This window comes from Bubalus kerabau, chromosome 1, assembly GCF_029407905.1.
Source record: "Bubalus kerabau isolate K-KA32 ecotype Philippines breed swamp buffalo chromosome 1, PCC_UOA_SB_1v2, whole genome shotgun sequence".
NCBI classification, from domain to species: Eukaryota; Metazoa; Chordata; class Mammalia; order Artiodactyla; family Bovidae; genus Bubalus; species Bubalus kerabau.
The window spans coordinates 259,205,826-259,227,582 of record NC_073624.1 but is presented as its reverse complement, the minus strand read 5'-3'; the positions used below and the strand labels follow the sequence as shown (position 1 = coordinate 259,227,582).

The 21,757-nt window shown below is 37.9% G+C and overlaps 1 protein-coding gene across 17 annotated transcripts in view; it reads left to right on the top strand.

Annotated features, from left to right (window-relative positions):
• LOC129639166 (uncharacterized) overlaps nucleotides 1–21,757 on the top strand; it is a 290,740-nt gene that overhangs the window by 151,112 nt on the left and 117,871 nt on the right. The window lies entirely within an intron of this gene.

Below are 21,757 nucleotides of genomic sequence, written 5' to 3'. Positions count from 1 at the left end.
TTCATTGGAAGGACTGATGCTAAAGCTGAAACTCCAGTGTTTGGCCACCTCATGCGAAGAGTTGACTCATTGGAAAGGACCCTGATGCTGGGAGGGATTGGGGGCAGGAGGAGAAGGGGATGACAGAGGATGAAATGGCTGGATGGCATCACTGACTCGAAGGACATGAGTTTGAGTGAACTCTGGGAGTTGGTGATGGACAGGGAGCCCTGGCATGCTGTGATTCATGGGGTTGCAAAGAGTTGGACACGACTGAGCAACTGAACTGAACTGAATATATCTTTTGTTCATTTAAAAATTGGATTATCTACCTTTTTAAATTTACTTGTATTCAAAATATATTCTGGGACAAGTTCCTTGTCAGATATATGTCATGCCAGTATAGTCTCTCATCCTGTGACTTGTTTTTTTTTTTCAATAACCAAATATTAACAATATATATTGTATGATACTATTTCAAGAAGTTCAAAAAGCAGGCAAAACTTACCTATTGTAGTAGAAGTCAAATTACTGCTTACCTCTGGTGGATGGGGAAGTGATAAGGATTGGGAAAGTACAAAAAGAGGCTTCTGTGGTGTTAGTAATATTCTGTGTTTTGATCTGATCTGGATGGAGTTCAATTGGCATATGCTTTTCTAAAAGTATCAAGTGTGCATTTAATATCTTTCTACTTTGCTACATCTCAATAAAAAGTAAAAATAAATTATGTGCATGAAAGAGCCTTTTAAAATAACATATACTTTTAGTCACTGTCAAAGCAAGGAAGCTCAAGCCATTTAAATGAAGAAAAAATAGACTTCTGCCTTTCTCAGTGTGATCCAGACCAGCCCATGCATACTTGGATTTCATGAACTCTCTCTATGTAGTAACTGGCATAAGCATGGCCACAAATTTTTTTTTTTTTTTTTTTTTTTTTTTTTTTTGAATATTATTATATTTTTCTTTTTTTTTTTTTTTTATTTTTTTTTTTTAATTTTATTTTATTTTTAAACTTTACATAACTGTATTAGATTTGCCAAATATCAAAATGAATCCGCCACAGGTATACATGTGTTCCCCATCCTGAACCCTCCTCCCTCCTCCCTCCCCATACCATCCCTCTGGGTCGTCCCAGTGCACCAGCCCCAAGCATCCAGTATCGTGCATCGAACCTGGACTGGCAACTCATTTCATACATGATATTTACATGTTTCAATGCCATTCTCCCAAATCTTCCCACCCTCTCCCTCTCCCACAGAGTCCATAAGACTGTTCTATACATCAGTGTCTCTTTTGCTGTCTCGTACACAGGGTTATTGTTACCATCTTTCTAAATTCCATATATATGCGTTAGTATACTGTATTGGTGTTTTTCTTTCTGGCTTACTTCACTCTGTATAATAGGCTCCAGTTTCATCCACCTCATTAGAACTGATTCAAATGTATTCTTTTTAATGGCTGAATAATACTCCATTGTGTATATGTACCACAGCTTTCTTATCCATTCATCTGCTGATGGACATCTAGGTTGCTTCCATGTCCTGGCTATTATAAACAGTGCTGCGATGAACATTGGGGTACTCGTGTCTCTTTCCCTTCTGGTTTTCTCAGTGTGTATGCCCAGCAGTGGGATTGCTGGATCATAAGGCATGTCTATTTCCAGTTTTTTAAGGAATCTCCACACTGTTCTCCATAGTGGCTGCACTAGTTTGCATTCCCACCAACAGTGTAAGAGGGTTCCGAAGGAACCTACCTCAACATAATCAAAGCTATATATGACAAACCCACAGCAAACATTATCCTCAATGGTGAAAAATTGAAAGCATTTCCTCTAAAGTCAGGAACAAGACAAGGGTGCCCACTTTCACCATTACTATTCAACATAGTTTTGGAAGTTTTGGCCACAGCAATCAGAGCAGAAAAAGAAATAAAAGGAATCCAAATTGGAAAAGAAGAAGTAAAGCTCTCACTGTTTGCAGATGACATGATCCTCTACATAGAAAGCCCTAAAGACTCCACCAGAAAATTACTAGAACTAATCAATGACTATAGTAAAGTTGCAGGATATAAAATCAACACACAGAAATCCCTTGCATTCCTATACACTAATAATGAGAAAACAGAAAGAGAAATTAAGGAAACAATTCCATTCACCATTGCAACGGAAAGAATAAAATACTTAGGAATATATCTACCTAAAGAATCTAAAGACCTATATATAGAAAACTATAAAACACTGGTGAAAGAAATCAAAGAGGACACTAACAGATGGAGAAATATACCATGTTCATGGATTGGAAGAATCAATGTAGTGAAAATGAGTATACTACCCAAAGCAATCTATAGATTCAATGCAATCCCTATCAAGCTACCAACAGCATTCTTCACAGAGCTAGAACAAATAATTTCACAATTTGTATGGAAAAACAAAAAACCTCGAATAGCCAAAGCGATCTTGAGAAAGAAGAATGGAACTGGAGGAATCAACCTACCTGACTTCAGGCTCTACTACAAAGCCACAGTTATCAAGACAGTATGGTACTGGCACAAAGACAGAAATATAGATCAATGGAACAAAATAGAAAGCCCAGAGATAAATCCACGCACATATGGACACCTTATCTTCGACAAAGGAGGCAAGAATATACAATGGATTAAAGACAATCTCTTTAACAAGTGGTGCTGGGAATTCTGGTCAACCACTTGTAAAAAAATGAAACTAGAACACTTTCTAACACCATACACAAAAATAAACTCAAAATGGATTAAAGATCTAAACATAAGACCAGAAACTATAAAACTCCTAGAGGAGAACATAGGCCAAACACTCTCTGACATACATCACAGCAGGATCCTCTATGACCCACCTCCCAGAATATTGGAAATAAAAGCAAAAATAAACAAATGGGACCTAATTAACCTTAAAAGCTTCTGCACATCAAAGGAAACTATTAGCAAGGTGAAAAGACAGCCTTCAGAATGGGAGAAGATAATAGCAAATGAAGCAACTGACAAACAACTAATCTCGAGAATATACAAGCAACTCCTACAGCTCAACTCCAGAAAAATAAATGACCCAATCAAAAAATGGGCCAAAGAACTAAATAGACATTTCTCCAAAGAAGACATAAAGATGGCTAACAAACACATGAAAAGATGCTCAACATCACTCATTATCAGAGAAATGCAAATCAAAACCACTATGAGGTACCATGGCCACAAATTAAAGAGTCATTTCAAATAACTTAGATTTACTAATCAATGTCGTTTCTCAACCATTTAGACTTACCACATGGGGATATCTGAATAGTCTGTTGAGAGGATCCTATCAGTCCAAAAGGACTGTGATGGATTCTGGTTCATTTGGCCTCTTGAGGCATATCATAAATCATGAGACATAAGCAAATTTTTGTTCATTAAACTACTTCCAGTTAGCACTCTGTAGGGTTTAAAGCTCTCTAATATTTATTATATTCAACTTGTGGTCCCAAATGGAAATATGCTTTAGCCTTTACTACAAAAACCTATAGAATTCTTTGCCTAAATGGAAGATCTGGTTAGATTTCTTTTCTGGGTGACTTCCCTTCTGTTTATTTAAAGGGAGTTTTAAAGTGATCATTTCTATCTTACGTGGTCCCTATATATATCCTCACACAACATTAAGCTCTGCCTAAAAATTTTCTTTCTAATTTTAAAGAGTCACAAAGGCCGTAATATCTAATTTATTGTAAACACTAACATTGTAAACTAAAACTGTAGCATCACTTTTTTGAAAGTATCCAACAGAGTATAAATATTAAAATATCAATCCAACATCATCCATTTAATAAAATGAACAAAATGTTTTAATAGTTGGAGACATTTTTTCTTGAATTCATACTGTTATCCCATTTTCTCCAAAGAATTTAGCTTAGTATAATACATTTTTATGCTTGAAAATCTTTTTTATTGTATAATTATCTTAATTCTTAGCAACAGAAATATTTACCTTAATTGAAGTTAAAATCTCTATTTCTTGTGACCATTAATCTATAAATGTTAAACTTTTTTCCAGGATCGAATTACCATTGCAACTATTATTAGTGCATAATTGATCAAATCAATACACAAATTTATAAATCTTGAAAAAGTTAATTATTAAAATTAAAGATTTTTGGGGGGTTATTTTGTAGTTGAGAACATTGATAAATATTTTTGCATAAATAAGTAGATGGAAATGAAATTTATTTATTATAGAAATATCACTATTCTTAGTTCATCAGTCATATGTCAAAAAATATATAGTGACCTATTATTAAAATTATATTTCAACCATCAGCTTGATCAGGCCTCTTTCAGTTTCATTGTAAGCAAGAATTAGAAGTCTTCTGACTTGCAAAAAGATTACGCAGTCAATAGAACTGTCCTTTCTCAAAAACACAAAGTCTTTCTCAAGATTTTCTCAGTGATTATTACTGTCATTTTTTCATGTACGGGCAGCTTGTTTGGCTCAATATTCTCAGAAAGGGTTGGTGAAATAAAAATATTTATTTAATATATTTGTGGCACTTTGGGGATGAAGTTCTGCTTTCTTATATTTTATATATAGTTCTATCAAACTTTTAAGTATGGACTTAACTCTTTCAGTTCATGGAAAATTTTTACCTTATAACCTAGTTAGAAAGGTCAGATTTTATTGTTAAAACAAACAAAAAAAATCAGCCAAGTTAGTGTTCCTTTCTGTCACAAAATGGCTGCCTTTGTTTTTCAATATTTAAAACGATTAAAAAAAAAATCATAACCACATCACTTCTGATGCCCGGAGTGATTTCGATGAATAAATGAGAAATTGTTTTTCATAGATTTGTTACTTGGATTCAATAAGGTGTTTGCACCTTTAATAATTTGTGTTTAAGTGCTCCAAGGCCTTTCCCTCAGGAGCGCTGTCAATAGGCAGCGGAGGAGCAAGGTAACAAAACTGTCTTCACTCCTGATACCCACTCACAGTATATCTCAGTTCAGACAGTTGCAATTTGGGCCGAATTATGCTGCCTTTAGTTTTGCTCCTAGCCGTTAGTGGAAAAGGCGTAAGATACATAGAAGGGTGAAAGAAAGTGAAAGTGAAGTTGCTCAGTTGCGTCCGACTCTTTGTGACCCCATGGACTGGAGCCTGCCAGGCTCCTCCATCCGTGGAATTCTCCAAGCAAGAATACTAGAGGGGGTTGCCATTTCCTTCTCCAGGGGATCTTCCCGTCCCAGGGATCGAACCCTGGTCTCCCACACTGTGGGCAGACTGTACCGTTTGAGCCACCAGAGAAGGGCAGACAGAAAGCCATATCCTGCTTTTATTGTGCCTTGATTTAAGAAGTCTTCACAGAGTTCTTAATGTCAGTATTTCAAATTGTTCCTTTGATGGGCATCATGGAAATTTATACTTCAAGGGAGGGCACCATGGTGAGATTCTGGATGAACAGAGACAAGTATGCTTTTTCTTTTCAAAGTGGAAGAAGAGAGATTATCAAGCACAGGTGGGGAAGGAGAAGATGTCTAATTCCTAGACTGATTTCTCTAATAAAACTATGTTCACTTCCTGTTTGAAAATAAGGTAAGTATATTCACAAATAAATGTATTTATAGCATGTATGAAAGCAAATTAACTGAAGTGATTTTGAATGTTGGATTTTTACTTTTAGGATTTAAATTTGGCAGATGAAGACAAAGCTTCACTGTTCTATTATTTTTTTAAATGGATGAAGAAGTGTGACTTTACTTCTTTTTTTTTTTTTAAACTCCTTTTCATTTTTTTTTTCTTTTAAGGCTTTATTTCTTAGAGCAGTTTTAGGTTCACATGAAAATTGAGAGGACACTACAGACATTTCCTGTATACTTCCTGCCCCAAACATGCACAGCCCCCTCCTTCATTAATGCACCATATTGGCACAATTGTCCCAAGTGATGAATCTACACATTTTATCACTTAAAGTCTATAGTTACGTTATGGTTCAGTGTTGTATGTTTTATGGGTTTAGTTGAATGTATGACATGTATAGACTTCCCTGGTGGCTCAGATGGTAAAGTGTCTGTCTACAATGCGGGAGACCTGGGTTCGATACCTGGGTCGGGAAGTTCCCTGGAGAAGGAAAAGGCAACCCACTCCAGTACTCTTGCCTAGAAAATCCCATGGACGGAGGAGCCTGGTGTCCATGGGGTCATGAAGAGTCGGACACGACTGAGCGACTTCACTTCTATGACATGTATCCAACATGAAAATGTCACACCAAGTTTCTCATTGCTCTAAAAATCCTCTGCACTTTTCCTGTTGCCCTCTGCTGTCTTTTCCTGACCCCTTGCAACCACTGACCCTTTTACTGTCCCCATAATAATGCCCCTCCTTCCAGTTTGGTTATGCCAGAAAATCATGGAGTACTATAATATTTCAACAGATCTCAAAGGAGAATGGCTTTCAGAGTTAAATAGAAAATTCTGTCTTTTCTGAAAAGATTGCCTACTATCTTGCTAGAGAATAAGGTAGAATTCATGAAAAAAAGAGTATGTTTGAAACTTAGATAAGAAAATCCAAAACAGCATTGGATTTAGAATTTTGTAGAGTGTAGCTCATGAATAGAAAAGTACAGAGCATAGATGCAACTATTTCCCTCTTTTTACTCAAATTTTCTTGTTTCTAAAACAAAGTCGTAACTCCATAGTTGCTCGGGGAAGAAGGAAATATTAGTATTAGAAGGAAATATTAAAATAATTGTATAAACATAAAGCTTATATATTCAAATGCACAGAAATACTTTTTGAAAATTATGCTAGTTTGAAAGTAAAAGCTATGCAAGTCTATTTAAAAATTAGGAAAAGAGCAGAAAGAAGAAACACAGGTATCATGCATAACTACAATACTTGGAAATAGTCACATAATACTTTTTTTCTCAGTCACTTGTTCATGCATGTATATTTTTGTATAGTTGAAATCATATTCCATATATAACATGGCCCGTAACGACTTTCCTTTATCATATTTTGTCATGACTAAAAATTTAGAAACTTAATTTTAATGACTAGTATTCCATCTCATAGATGTATCATGATTTAAGTCATTTTCAGTTTTTACTCTTATACCTTCTGCTGTGATGAACATCCTTTTCTATAAATATTTTCCTACATTTCTGTTTTTTTCTTAGGGTAGAATTTTGGAAATGGAATTTTTAGAGCAAAAAAACAGATTTTAAAACCTCATGTATTGCTGAATTATTTTACAGAAAGGATGCTCAGATTGACAGTTTCACAACCCGTGTAAGAAAGTGATCATTTTTATGTGTTCTTGTAAGCCCTGAGTATTAGTTTTTAAAAGTCTCTGCTGGGTAGGTGAAAAAAGTAATCTCATATTCAATTGTATATTACTTCTATCTCATTCATTAATTCTTTCTTAATTGGTTCAGTTCAGTTCAGTCGCTCAGTCATGTCTGACACTCTGTGACCCCCATGAACTGCAGCACGCCAAGCCTCCCTATCCATCACCAACTCCTGGAGTCTACCCAAACTCATGTCCATTGAGTTGGTGATGCCATCCAACCATCTCATCCTCTGTCCTCCCTTCTCCTCCTGCCTTCAATCTTTTCCAGCATCAGGGTCTTTTCCAATGAGTCAGCTCTTCGCATCAGGTGGCCAAAGTATTAGAGTTTCAGCTTCAAGATCAGTCCTTCCAATGAACACCCAGGACTGAACTCCTTTAGGATGGACTGGTTGGATCTCCTTGCAGTCCAAGGGACTCTCAAGAGTCTTCTCCAACACTTTTTGAACACAGTTAAAAAGCATCAATTCTTAGGTGCTCAGCTTTTTTTATAGTCCAACTCTCACGTCCATACATGACTACTAGAAAAACCATACCGTGGACTAGACAGACCTTTGTTGGCAAAGTAATGTCTCTGCTTTTTAATATGCTATCTAGGTTGGTCATAACTTTCCTTCCAAGGAGTAGGCATCTTTTAATTTCATGGCTGCAATCACCATCTGCAGTGACTTTGGAGCCCCCCCAAAATAAGGTCTGTCACTGTTTCCACTATTTCCCAATCTATTTGCCATGAAGTGATGGGACCAGATGCCATGATCTTAGTTTTCTGAATGTTGAGCTTTAAGCCAACTGTTTCACTCCCCTTTTTCACTTTTATCAAGAGGCTCTTTAGTTCTTCACTTTCTGCCACAAGGGTGGTGCCATCTGTATATCTGAGGTTATTGTTTCATTGGTTAGGTTTTACAAATAGCAATAAATATTATATACAAAAGTATGGAGAGTATATGAACAAAACAACATATCTGAAACCTCCCAGATTTTTGGTACAGATATGATATAGATTTAATAATTTTAAGATATGATTCTCTTTTGAAGAATTAATTTTAATAAAGTTTGAAATTCCTTATTTCTTTTTAATTATAATTCTTCCTTCAGTGTAGGTCTTAGTTTTTCTATATGTCTTTTTAGTATTACTTATTAATGCAAGTAATAATACTTGTGTTACACTATGGAAGACAGAATAATGCTCCTCAAAGATGTCCATGTTCCAGTTCCAGCAATAGGTACAAATGTTGCTACACATAGGAAAGGGGAATTAAGGTTGCAGATGGAATTGAGGTTGCTAATCAGCTGACCTCTTATTAGGGTGATTATCCTAGACTATTTGGGTGGTTGCTAATGGTAAAGAACCTGCCTGTGAATACAGGAGATGTAAGAGCAGTGGGTTCAATCCCTGGGTCGCAAAGATCCCCTGGAGGACGGCATGGCAACCCGTTCCAGTGTTCTTGCCTGGAGAATCCCAAGCATAGAGGAGCCTGGCGGGCTACAGTTCATAGGGTCACATAGAGTCAGACACAACTGAAGCGTCTTAGCACAGGACAGCACAGTGTAATTGAAAGTCTTTAATAGTTGAAGAGGGAGGCAGAAGTGGAGGTCAGAATGATCAGCCTGGGCAGGACTCAACCTGCTCTGCTAACTTTAAAGGTAGACAAAGAGGGCCATGGACCAAGGAACACAGGCATCTTCTAGAAGCTGGAAGTATATTGTTCCCTAGAGCCTCCAGAGAGGAGTGCAGCCCTGCAGACACCTTGATTTTATCTCACTGAGATCGAAGTCAGTCTTCTGACCTATAGGAATATGATAATAAATGTGTGTTGTTTCAGCTCAGTAAGTATGTGGTAATTTCTTACAGCAGCAGTAGTAAGCTAATACACAGATAAATGCCTTCTTTGTGATTTAGCGTGGGTCTGGAATATTAAAACCTTCCATGGTTCATAAAAATTTTCTCATTTCATTATCATTCAAATTTCAAATACTTTTTGCCAAAACAGTAGTTGATGTATTTACTAAAATTAGGTTTTACAATTAAATTTTTTTCTCAACTGACCTTAATTATATAAAACAGATGTTTACTTATGTCACTTTGTACTTTTCAAGTACATTATTTATGATTTTCATTTTATGTACTGATCAAAATCCATTACATTTATTACTTCAGTTGCCTTTGTGGGATTGACTCCATCCTTAATTATAATTTCTTTACATTTTTACTGGATAGTATTGAAGACCAATATCTCAAAATTGTAGGATAATACTCATATTTTTCTCTTCCAGTGAAACATCACAAAGTACTTTTCACATGAATATTTCTGTTAAAATATCTGTGGTATTTGGACCTTTACATGGTCTGAATGTAATAGTCTGGGATAGTAGATTTATTTTTTCAGTAAACATTTGTTGAGCATTGTAATATGCTGGGTTTTTTTTTTTTTTCCATAAAATGATGATGATAAAGCTATGAGCAGTTTCTTTCCTCCTAAGGTCACAGTTTTATCAAGACAAATGTAGGATAATGGCAGGCTAGCCTTATGGTCAACTTGTTAAAAAAAAAAAACCCAAAAAACAAAAAAAAAGCAAAAACACAAACCCAAAACACATATACACATAGGGAGCCTCTGTTATCTTTCCCTTGAATGACTGAAATTTTAGCTGATCTGCCAATATACTCTCTGGTCCCACTACACTCCATTCCTGAGATGGAAATAGAGTAATTTTTTAAAACATAGGCAGGTCATGACACTCCTCTACCCAAACAGCCCCAGCGGCTTCTCGGCTCATAGTGAATGCTGGAGTCCTCAGGCTGGCAAGGTGAAACGCCTCACGTACCCGCCTGTGTCACCACCACACTGCTCCTGTGGGTGTCTTTCTGGTTTTGAACACGTACCAACAGGTGTGAGCATGTCCCTGCCTCACATTTTCTGCACTTGCCCTTCTCTCAGTCTGTAGCAGTCTTGCTCTGGACACACACCTGGTGTATTCGCTTACTTCCTTGGGGTTGCCGCTTATTGCTTATGTGTCATTGTATCATTAAGGCTTTCCATGGCCATCCTATTTAACAGCAATTACCCTGCTGGCCAGGATCTCATGTCCTAACTCTGTCTCTCCCTAGTCTGTTTTTCTGCCATCTTGTGTTCTACTTACATTTTTTACTATTCTCTATGTCATATATGTGCTTTGTCTATTCTCTTTCTTCCTCCGTTAGGAGGTAAGCTCTAACAGGGATTTCAGTTAATGCTATCACTGCTCTTTAGAATAGTACTTAGCACATAGTAGGTACTCAAATGTTTGCTGAATAATCGAATGAAGGAAATCGGAATCAATCTCAGGATATCAAAAGGATTTTTATGTGAAAGCTACTTGTGAGATTGGTTTTGAAAGATGATTAAGAATGATTCTGAAGGGAAAGGAAAGGGTATTCCAGCTGGAGGAAAAAGCAGGCAGCAAGGCAAGAGGCCACTAGACTTCCACTGTCACGAGTATAATTATCTCCCAAAGTGATAAGACTCTAAATGGTTTGAAGTTGTACCAGGGATATCAAGCCTTGCCTCCAAGAGAACTTGTGAATTGTTTTGTGTGTGTCTTACCTTCTTGGCTAAGAAAGGCAAATCCTTTCTATTACCAGTGGATGGTAATAGATGGTAAGAAGATGGACATGGAAGATGGATAGACAACAGCCTATCCAAGACAATGGAGGTACAATAGTACTTTTAGAATGAATGAAATTACCAACCATGGCCATGCATGTTCCCAGTTATGGTTTTGGTATGTAGGGGCTTAGCGGGATAGTACTATAGCTTGGGAAAAGCTTTCCTATTATTTTGAGAAAATACTTGTTTTGCTTCTGGCTTAATGTTTGTTTTCAAATTTCAAAAGAAAATTTGGTGACAGTTCTGCTTGGAATCTAGGGAATGGTAGAATATGTCAGTAACTCATACAGAGGACAGAGGAGAGGAATCTTTGAAAAGCAGTCTACTCAAGGCTGGGAGTGATAGGCATGGTATGAGATGATACGTAGAATTACAAAAACATAGTATGGTATATAGGTCTTCCCTGTAGCTCAAACGGTAAAGAATCTGCCTGCAATGCAGGAGACCCAGGTTCAATCCCTGGGCTGGGAAGATCTTCTGGAGAAGGGAATGGCAATCCACTCCAGTATTCTTGCCTGGAGAATCGCATGGACACAGGAGCCTGCCAGGCTACAGTCCGTGGAGTCGCAAAGAGTTGGACTCAACAGAGCATCTAACACTACTAGTATGGCATACTCACTGCCTTAAAGATACTTAAAATTTAATGAGAGGAGTAAAATGAACCATATCAAAGCCAGCACATATCGTGGGTATACACAGTGATAAGTTATTTCATAGAGTAATTATTTAGTATTTGTAACAAACTTATGGGATACTTAGTATTATGTTTATTTTACAGATGAGGTAAGGAAGGCTTAGGGAGACTAAGTTATCCCAAGTCACAACACGAGGAAGCAATAGAGCCAGTACTTGAACCCAGATCTGCTAACCTCCCAGCTCATATACCATTTTTATCTGAAAACACAAAATTATATATTTAGAAGAAAAGTATAAATAGAATTTCACATGGGAATATTTATGTACAACCAATAATATATGTGATACAGTAATAAAATAAGCAACTGAGTGTCTGTGTACCTAATATGTATACATGTAATATTACTTTATTTCAGAGCAGTTAAAACAAGTTAGTTCGTCTTTGTTCTTGTGCACTTGACCCATCTCAAATACAAAAATGCAGGAATTACTAACATTATAATATGTTTTAGGGAGATGGGTGAAAAGGTTTAATGGTTTTATCAGGTGTTTTTTCTTTTTTTTTTCCTGAGAAGTCAGAAAAATCTACTTTTTTCCCCAAAGTGTATTTAGTTTTCTTTGTTGCTTTTTTGTTGTTATATAATACATGTTATTCGGAGAAGGCAATGGCACCCCACTCCAGTACTTTTGCCTGGAAAATCCCATGGACGGAGGAGCCCGGTGGGCTGCAGTCCATGGGGTCGCGAAGAGTTGGACATGACTGAGTGACTTCACTTTCACTTTTCACTTTCATGCATTGGAGAAGGAAATGGCACCCCACTCCAGTACTCTTGCCTAGAAAATCCCATGGATGGAGGAGCCTGGTAGGCTGCAGTCCATGGGGTCGCTAAGAGTCAGACACGACTGAACGACTTCACTTTCACTTTTCACTTTCATGCATTGGAGAAGGAAATGGCAACCCACTCCAGTGTTCTTGCCTGGAGACTCCCAGGGACGGGGGAGCCTGGTGGGCTGCTGTCTATGGGGTCACACAGAGTCGGACACGACTGACGTGACTTAGCACCAATACATGTTATTAAGGAATTTAATGTGTATAGTATTCTGGGCTGACATCTACTTTTTAAATAAGCCACTTTGTAAAAAGTGGCATTTAGACAGGTGCATTAACTTCTTCAGGCCCCTGTTTAGCACTCTGCTGGAGTAATTCGTTGGTCTGCTACATATCCTGGGGCACTTTACTGGCAAAGTGAAGACTGTCATTTGTTAAAGCTCCAGAAAATATGCTTGCTTTTATAGAAACATAATGACTTATATTTATTTATTAAAAAAAAGAAACAACTGGAGATTCTGCTGAAAATTTTTGCAAATAACTCTCAGTGCCTCTGTAAAAAGTCTCCATGTTTCTGGAACTCCTAAAAATTCAGTAAAATCTCATTAACTTGCTGTCAATAGTTAAAAACCAGTTCTAATTTGAAGAGTAATTCCCAAGTCACCTAAATTACATTATGTGTACAAACACGACATTGGAGATTTGGCTCTAGTGCAAAGTGCCTCTAGAAACAGTTAACAATAGCAACTGTTTTTAAAACTCTGGAAATGAGTTAACTTACAATTTGTAAGGCACCTAGCTAAAAGCAGAAAGGAAGAGTATTATAGCACTGTTTACATGTAATTGTTTTTCCTCTGGACTCTTTTTCTCTAGTCCCTTGTCAAATAGTAATTTGTGTCAGTAGCAGGTGGTTTGCTCGAAGGAGCAGTCTCTCTGTGCGCTTGCTTGGGTCACTTAAAGTCATATAATGTTGAATTTTATATATGTTTAATCTGAAGGTATTTCTCCTTGGTCTCTGTTACTTTAAGTCATTAGAGCTTCACTTTCCTAAGGTAGAAATGGCAGAAATGTATTTATATGGGTAGAAAACAAGCTGCAGTTTTATTTCAGAAAATCAAGCTTTTCATTTTTTTTTTTTTAAACCAAGATCGTCTCTTCCTGTCACTTTCTCTTGATAGCACCTGAATGAGCTAAATAACTCAGACTCAAGGAACCTCAGTCTTCATTGAATCTTACCTTGATTTTCTTTTCTACTTCCAATTTAATGAGTGGCCAAATCTGACTTTCCTTTTGCAACACTTTTTTTCATTGTTTTCTGTTTTTGTATGACTATTGCTATGCAGTAAGTTTAGTTGTTACTGTCCAATATCTGGAAATAGTCTTATGGTGTTCCTGTTTACATCCCTAATTTCAGTTTCTTCTGCTCATCTCCTCTAAGGCACTGTGATTAATTTAAGCTCTTGCTCAAGAACCAATGATGATTTTCTTTAAAAAAAAAAATTGAGTTTTTGGAACTCAATCAAGGATCTTTTCCTTTCTAGAATTGTTTCCACTTCTTCAGTCTAGCATACATGATCTAGGAAAGCAGAACATTATTGTTTTGGGATTATATCTGATTTTTCCAATCTTGTCATTTGTGCTCATGATGTCTTGAAAATGATCTTCAGCAATTTCATATACATCAGCCTATATAACTTTCCCTGAGTTTCTGCAGTTCTGGGATACAAGTTTAACAATGGATATTTTGCTTTTAATCACTGATCCAAAGCATCTGTATTACTTTAATGTCCAAGTGAATGAATCATACCACTTTTCCTTAATGAATGATGGCTCTATAGCACCTCGAGAATAAACACATTCAGTTCAGTTCAGTTCAGTCGCTCAGTCGTGTCCAACTCTTTGTGACCCCATGAATTGCAGAACGCCAGGCTTCCCTGTGCATCACCAACTCCCAGAGTTCACTCAGACTCACGTCCATTGAGTCAGTGATGCCATCCAGCCATCTCATCCTCTGTCGTCCCCTTCTCCTCCTGCCCCCAATCCCTCCCAGCATCAGAGTCTTTTCCAATGAGTCAAATCTTCGCATGAGGTGGCCAAAGTACTGGAGTTTCAGCTTTAGCATCATTCCTTCCAAAGAAATCCCAGGGCTGATCTCCTTCAGAATGGACTGGTTGGATCTCCTTGCAGTCCAAGGGACTCTCAAGAGTCTTCTTCAACACCACAGTTCAAAAGCATCAATTCTTTGGTGCTCAGCCTTCTTCACAGTCCAACTCTCACATCCATACATGACGAGGAAAAACCATAGCCTTGACTAGACGGACCTTTGTTGGCAAAGTAATGTCTCTGCTTTTGAATATGCTATCTAGGTTGGTCATAAGTTTCCTTCCAAAGAGTAAGCGTCTTTTAATTTCATGGCTACAGTCACCATCTGCAGTATTTTGGAGCCCCCCAAAATAAAGTCTGACACTGTTTCCACTGTTTTCCCATCTATTTCCCATGAAGTGATGGGACCAGATGCCATGATCTTCGTTTTCTGCATGTTGAGCTTTAAGCCAACTTTTTCCCTCTCCACTTTCACTTTCATCAAGAGGCTTTTTAGTTCCTCTTCACTTTCTGCCATAAGAGTGGTGTCGTCTGCATATTTGAGGTTATTGATATTTCTCCCGGCAATCTTGATTCCAGCTTGTCCTTCTTCAGGTCACATATATTTGAGAGAACAATGATTTCTGCACAGTAAACTTTTGAGGTAGGATGAATAGGATGAATAGAGCTTCTCAAGTGGCACTAGTGGTAAAGAACCCACCTGCCAGCGCAGGAAATGTAAGACTTGGGTTTGATCCTTGGGTTGAGAAGATCCCCTGGAGGAAGGCATGGCAATCCACTCCAGTATTCTTGACTAGAGAAACCCTTGGACAGAGAGCCTGGTGGGCTACAATCCACAGGGTTGCAAAGAGTCAGACACGACTGAAGTGACTTAGCACAGCACATAGGATGACTAAGAACATGGACTCTGACCCCAGGCCACTAGCATTCAGATACCAACTGTACTTGCTAACCCTATAAACTTGAGCATGTTACTGAACCTCTCTCTGTTAACTATCTCTTCATTTATAAATTGTATCTATCATATGTGTTTAGGAGAGAATTAAATAAGTTAATTTGTGTAAAGGACTGAAGAACAGTATCTGGAACTGTAAAACTAATAGAAAAAGAGAAACTAGTTGTTAAAAATGGTCTGCAACAAACATTTCAGAATGTCAAAATTTAGAAGCCCAGGTTGCATTGTTCTCTCTTGCCTCTGTAACTTGATTTGTATCCAGATTTCTTTACTGGATACATTTCCTCCAATGAATCCCAATCTCTGAATATTATCAAAGAGAGTATCATTTCTTATTGTCACTTGAAGGAAGAGGAGTAGACGTGTGACTTGGAATAAACTGTCCCAGTAACCCCACAGCTAACATTCCTTCTGCTGACTCAGGGACTCTACACTGCTTCCACGGTCTTGAATATGGTAAAAGTCAGAAGGACAGGCAGCCTTTGAAAACAGTTATCACAGAGAACACAAATAGTTAAGGTCATTGATCAACACTGTATGTCAACACTATATGTCAGAAGGAGAAGAGGGCATCAGAGGATGAGATGGATGGATGGCTTCACCAATGCAAAGGACATGAACCTGGGCAAACTTCAGGAGATGGTGAAGGACAGGGAGGCCTGGCATGCTGTGGTCCATGGGGTTGCAAAGAGCTGGACATCACTGGGCGACTGAGCAACAACATATCAGTCACTGTTCTAGACCTTGTCTCTTTCTCATCTAAGCCTGACAACAACGTAATGAAACAGACACCATTATAATACATTTTTTTAATGAAAAAATTGAGGTACAGATAGAGTAAATAATTTGCATAAAGGTCATGTAGTCAGAAAGCAGTGGAACCAAATCTGATCTGAGAAGTTAAATTCAACCAGTCTGATTCCAGGCAACCCCCTTTCCCCAGCACTTTTATACTAAGCCCCTTTGTAGCTAATATAAACATTTACCTCTTTAACTGGCTTACTTGTGCTGCCACAAAGTACCACTGATAGAATGACATAAAGAATAGAAATTTTCTTAGACTTCTGGAGCTAGAAGTTCAAGATCAAGGTGCCAGCAGGTTTAGTTTCTTGGAAGACCTTTCTCTTTGGCTCGCAGGTGGCAGCTTTATGCAGACCTCCCATGGTCTTTTCTTATGTATCCTCCTGTGTTCTGTGTGTTCAAATTTCCTCTTCTTACAGAATTCAGATCAGATTAGTTCTGTTCAGATCAGTCACTCAGTTGTGTCCAACTCTTTGCGGCCCCATGAACCGCAGCACGCCAGGCCTCCCTGTCCATCATCAACTCCCAGAATTTGCCCAAACTCATGTCCATTGAGTCGGTAATGCCATCCAACCACCTCATCCTCTGTTGTCCCCTTCTCCTCCTGCCCTCAATCTTTCCCAGCATCAGGGTCTTTTCCAATGAGTCAGCTCTTTGCATCAGGTGGCTAAAGTATTGGAGTTTCAGCTTCAGCATCAGTCCCTCCAATGAACACCCAGGACTGATCTCCTTCAGAATGGACTGGTTGGATCTCCTTGCAGTCCAAGGGACTCTCAAGAGCTTCTCCAACACCACAGTTCAAAAGCATCCATTCTTCCGCGCTCAGCTTTTTTTATAGTCCAACTTTCACATCCATACATGACCACTGGAAAAACCATAGCCTTGACTAGATGGACCTTTGTTGACAAAGTGATATCTCTGCTTTTTAATATGCTGTCTAGTTTGGTCATAACTTTCCTTCCAAGGAATAAGTGTCTTTTAATTTCATGGCCGCAATCACCATCTGCAATGATTTTGGAGCCTCCAAAATTAAAGTCAGCCACTGTTTCCACTGTTTCCCCATCTATTTGCCATGAAGTGATAGGACTGGATGCCATGATCTTAGTTTTCTGAATGTTGAGCTTTAAGTCAGCTTTTTCACTCTCCTCTTTCACTTTCATCAAGAGGCTCTTTAGACATCAGATTAGGGCCCCACCATAAGGGACTCATTTTAACTTAATCACCTCTTTAAAAGCTCTGTCTTCAAGTTTAGCCACTTCCAAGGTACTGGGAGTTAGGGCTTCCAACATGTCTTTGGAAAGACTGAATTCAACCCATAACACCTCCATAATGTGTGACCCCACGTATCCTGTGCTAGAATGTGTTGTATTCTAAAAAGACAAAAACAAAAGCAGCAACAAAATCTACTTCAGGCAAAATTTTCAGTCTTTATTGATACTTCTCTCAATTCACGTGCCTCTGATGATTTTGTCAACATTCACCCTTACTTCTTGGTCTTTCCTGTCTTCAGACTTTTATTTCCACTTCTTGGGAATCTCTCAGACTTTTATCGCATCATAGCCCCCTCATCTATGTCCACCTGTTCAGCTATTTTGCTTACTAGAGCCCATTTTCTCTCAAAGAGTAGAGGCCTTGGGAGAGAAGTCGTTCGACTTCATGGTTTTCTTTTGAGTGTTTGCATAGACTAACCTAGTTCTCTTTTCTCACCCGGTTCCTGAAGTGACAGGCTGAGGGAGGGAGGTGTGCAGATGTCTTGTGTTCATTGCCTCTATCCCACACATTAACTGTTCCTGAATAGTTTTCTGAACAAAGCACTGTGAAAAACTGTTTTACCTCTATCTTGTTAACTTTTACTTTACCTTAATTTTATGTTATCTAAAACTAGTATCCCTCTTTACAGGTGAGAAAACTTATATTTAAAGAGATTGTATTATTTACGAAGTCTCCCAAAGCTAGTAAATGGCAGAGTTGGAATTTATACTACTGAGGTAGGGCTCTTAACCACGGTGGTATATATGGCATGGTTTTGATTATTGATAAACTTGTATGATTATATATGACATTGATGAGCCATTTCTCCCTATTTATGATGGTGAAGAATTTGTAAGAAGCTCACTTAAAGGGTATTATTACAATTATGTAAGTGTAATACTTTGATCTGAGTGATTGCCAGATATTAAAGAGTTTGGAGATGATCAAAATGAATTAATTTAAGTTACAAAATGACTGTATTGTTGGGCAATTGACACCTATATATAAAAATTCCTTCTTAGAGCCCCCAGGCTGCATGCAGGTGCTAAACATCAAGGAAACCCTGATAGGATTTGAGAAAAAGAATCCCATGTTCCAAGTGTAAGGAGGAAAGCCAAATATTGCACTGATTCTGGCTCTGGGAAAAGTACATACTGTTATATTCCGGCACATCAGAATTTTCCAGGGATGTGCCTGGTGTCTTGGAGTAAAGCCAATGTGATTTTTCTGCCATCTAAGTCTTGCTTCTTTATAGGTCTCTGCCATGTTCATTATGTAAATCATAGCTTCCTGTCCCTGAATTGTGAGACTTTTCTTTCTCTATACAAATGGAAACACTCTCACCATTTTCCAGAATCTTGCATATATAATCATCATTTGTTCCTTTATAGCTCAGACTTGAGTTTATCCAAATATATGAAAGAATGAATTGATGAAGCAAAGTTAGTGGTATGCATCCACATCATTCAATAATCAGTATTACTTTTGTTTGTTAGTATTAATATTTAACAACTCTAGCTTTTTATTTTTAGCAGAGAGAGGAAAATTTTATTTTTCTGCTGTTCTGCTTTTACTAGGAAACTAAAACCAAGGCTTTAAAAAAGTGACCGATACCACGGTACTTAATTTTAAATACATTTTCGTAGTCCTCAATCTTAATTTGACCTGAGAAATTCTTTTAGGATCTTTGGCAAGAAGTAATTTTTCAATCAGTGATGAAAAATCAACAACCCCAACCAACACCTCAGGAAAAAAATAGAAATTGATACCATTTAGAATCATTAAAGCCTATATACACCTTTGATTTTTAAAAACATAATTTAATTAGGAAAAAATGATCAGTGTTGACTCATTTTCAGTGAGACCTGAGGGTCAGCTTTTAGTATGAAGGTTTCATTTAAATAAATCTAAATAAAGTAATATCTGAATGCCTAACATTTATGAATAAAATTAAAAGAGCAAATGGGTTACATAGGTTCTAAGAAGTATGTATCCTGTTAAAGATGTTCAGAAAAATTTCAATATGGCTTAAATACGCATAATGAAATGATGGCTGACTTTTAAGCTTAGAAGGAGAGAAGAACTTTTCAAAGTCAATGATAAGGGGTAAATTTTTCAGTTCTATCTACAATGAGGATTTTTGGTGGGATTTCTATATCTTGAAGTTTCCAAATCCTATTCTCTATGAATTTATATTATTTGTAATTACTCCTGAATCACTTTCTGAAGACATACATTTATTCCCATTGATTTTGGTGCTACACCATCTCTTCTACCAGAAAGTACTCTTCTACCATTTCTTCTACCAGAAAATTCAGCCATACCACAAAGTGTGAAATATGGCAGAGGGGAGGGCGGAGATACAGCTGTGTCAGCCAGCCAGATTCCAGGGGAATCCCAGTGCAGATTGATGGGGACCTTTCTAATGTCAATATATTTATTTCTTTTAAGAACTGGCAGTAGGTTTTGTGTTGAGGGTCCCCAAGACCACCTTCAGGCATGGAGACCGAAGGACTCACTGGATTCAGAAAAGTTGTTATAGACATGGTTATGGTTTATACAGTAAAAGGATAGAGATTAAAATCAGCAAAGTATAAAATGCTTGTGGGGCAAAGCGGAGGGGAAATACGGGTAAGCTTCCATGTGGTCCCTCTCGGTGGAGTTGCATGGTCGGGGGCTGGGGTGGGGTGCATAATTCTCCTGAATTGATGTGTGAATGTTGCCAACTAGGAAGGCTCAGACAAGCCTTGGTGGCCAGATTTTGTTAGGGGTTTGTCTTGTAGTACATTCCTATGGCTGATCTCATCTACTCAAACTCTTCTCCTTGGCTCCAGGTCAGACTGATAGAGAGTGGCATGAGGCTTCAGGCATACAAAAACATTCTCATAAGGCAGAGTCTTCCAGAGGTCACTTCCCAGGAGCCAGGTCAAATGCCAGTCTTGGAGACCCTATTCATGGTAGATGAGTAGGGTAGAAAGAAGAAAGTAGAAAGTATTAGTTGCTCAATTGTATCTGACTTTTTGCAACCCCATGGACTGTATCCAGCCAGGCTCCTCTGTCCAAGGAATTCTCCAGGCAGGAATACTGGAGTGGGTTGCTATGACCTTCTCCAGGGGATCTTTCTAACCCAGGGATCAAACCTGGGTCTCCTGCACTGCAGGCAGATTTTTTACAGTCTGAGCCAACAGGGAAGCCCATAAGAAGGTGAATAGGTTATTTCATACAATTTTATTCAAGTATCTCTTAAGTAATCAAGGAAGTTGTAGGGCTCTTGTCGATGAGAGTTTCTCCTTTGGGAGAAACTATTGTTCTGAGTCTTTTTGTTAGTGGATAATTTAGTAAAAAATGTAGAGTTCTAGAAGGAAACCCATGTAACTCAGTATACTGTAATAAAGGAAAGAATACATTTTGTCTTAAATACTTGTATCTTTCCCTTTATGGGAATTCATTATTTCTTTGAAGGAGCCAGAAGAACAAGGTATAGAACCCCAATAATTTCAAATAGGAGTGTCATATTTTCACAAGAAGCACTGATTTATAAGTCCAACCCCTGAGGTGCAGACAGGTTTATCATCCAGCTATAAATGTCTAAATGCATAATGGAATGCAAGGTATAATTTCTAACATGTATTTGGATGATGTATTACTCATTTATAAATGCAGCTGAAGTCAAAGAAAAGAGTTCAACTATTTTTTTAAAAGGTTGGTCATACAATGCATTATTAAAGTTTTTAGATAAAAGGCAAAAATATGATTCAATCTAGTATTATTGGGAAAGATGGAGAAAAACTTGGCCATCTTTATTTGTGTGTTTGCTTTCTTGGTTTTTAAAATTCCAACAATTTCTACCAATTTTGGGACAAACACATATCCAGTGGTGATGGAGGGCCAGTGGTTAATTTTTTTTTTTAGAATTAGCTTATCATGAGAACTGCATATTATAGTCAGGATACTGTTGAAAGAAAGAAAGTGAAGTTGCTCAGTCATGTCCAACTCTGTGACCTCATGGACCATAGCCTACCAGGCTTCTCTGTCCACGGGATTTTCCAGGCAAGAATACCAGAGTGGGTTGCCATTTCCTTCTCCAGGGGATCTTCCTGACCCAGGGATTGAACCAGGGTCTCCTGCATTGCAGGCAGATGCTTTACCCTCTGAGCCACTGGGGAAGCTGTTCCCTTTAGGATACTGTTACCTTTTGCTAAGAGCTCACACTGGCACTA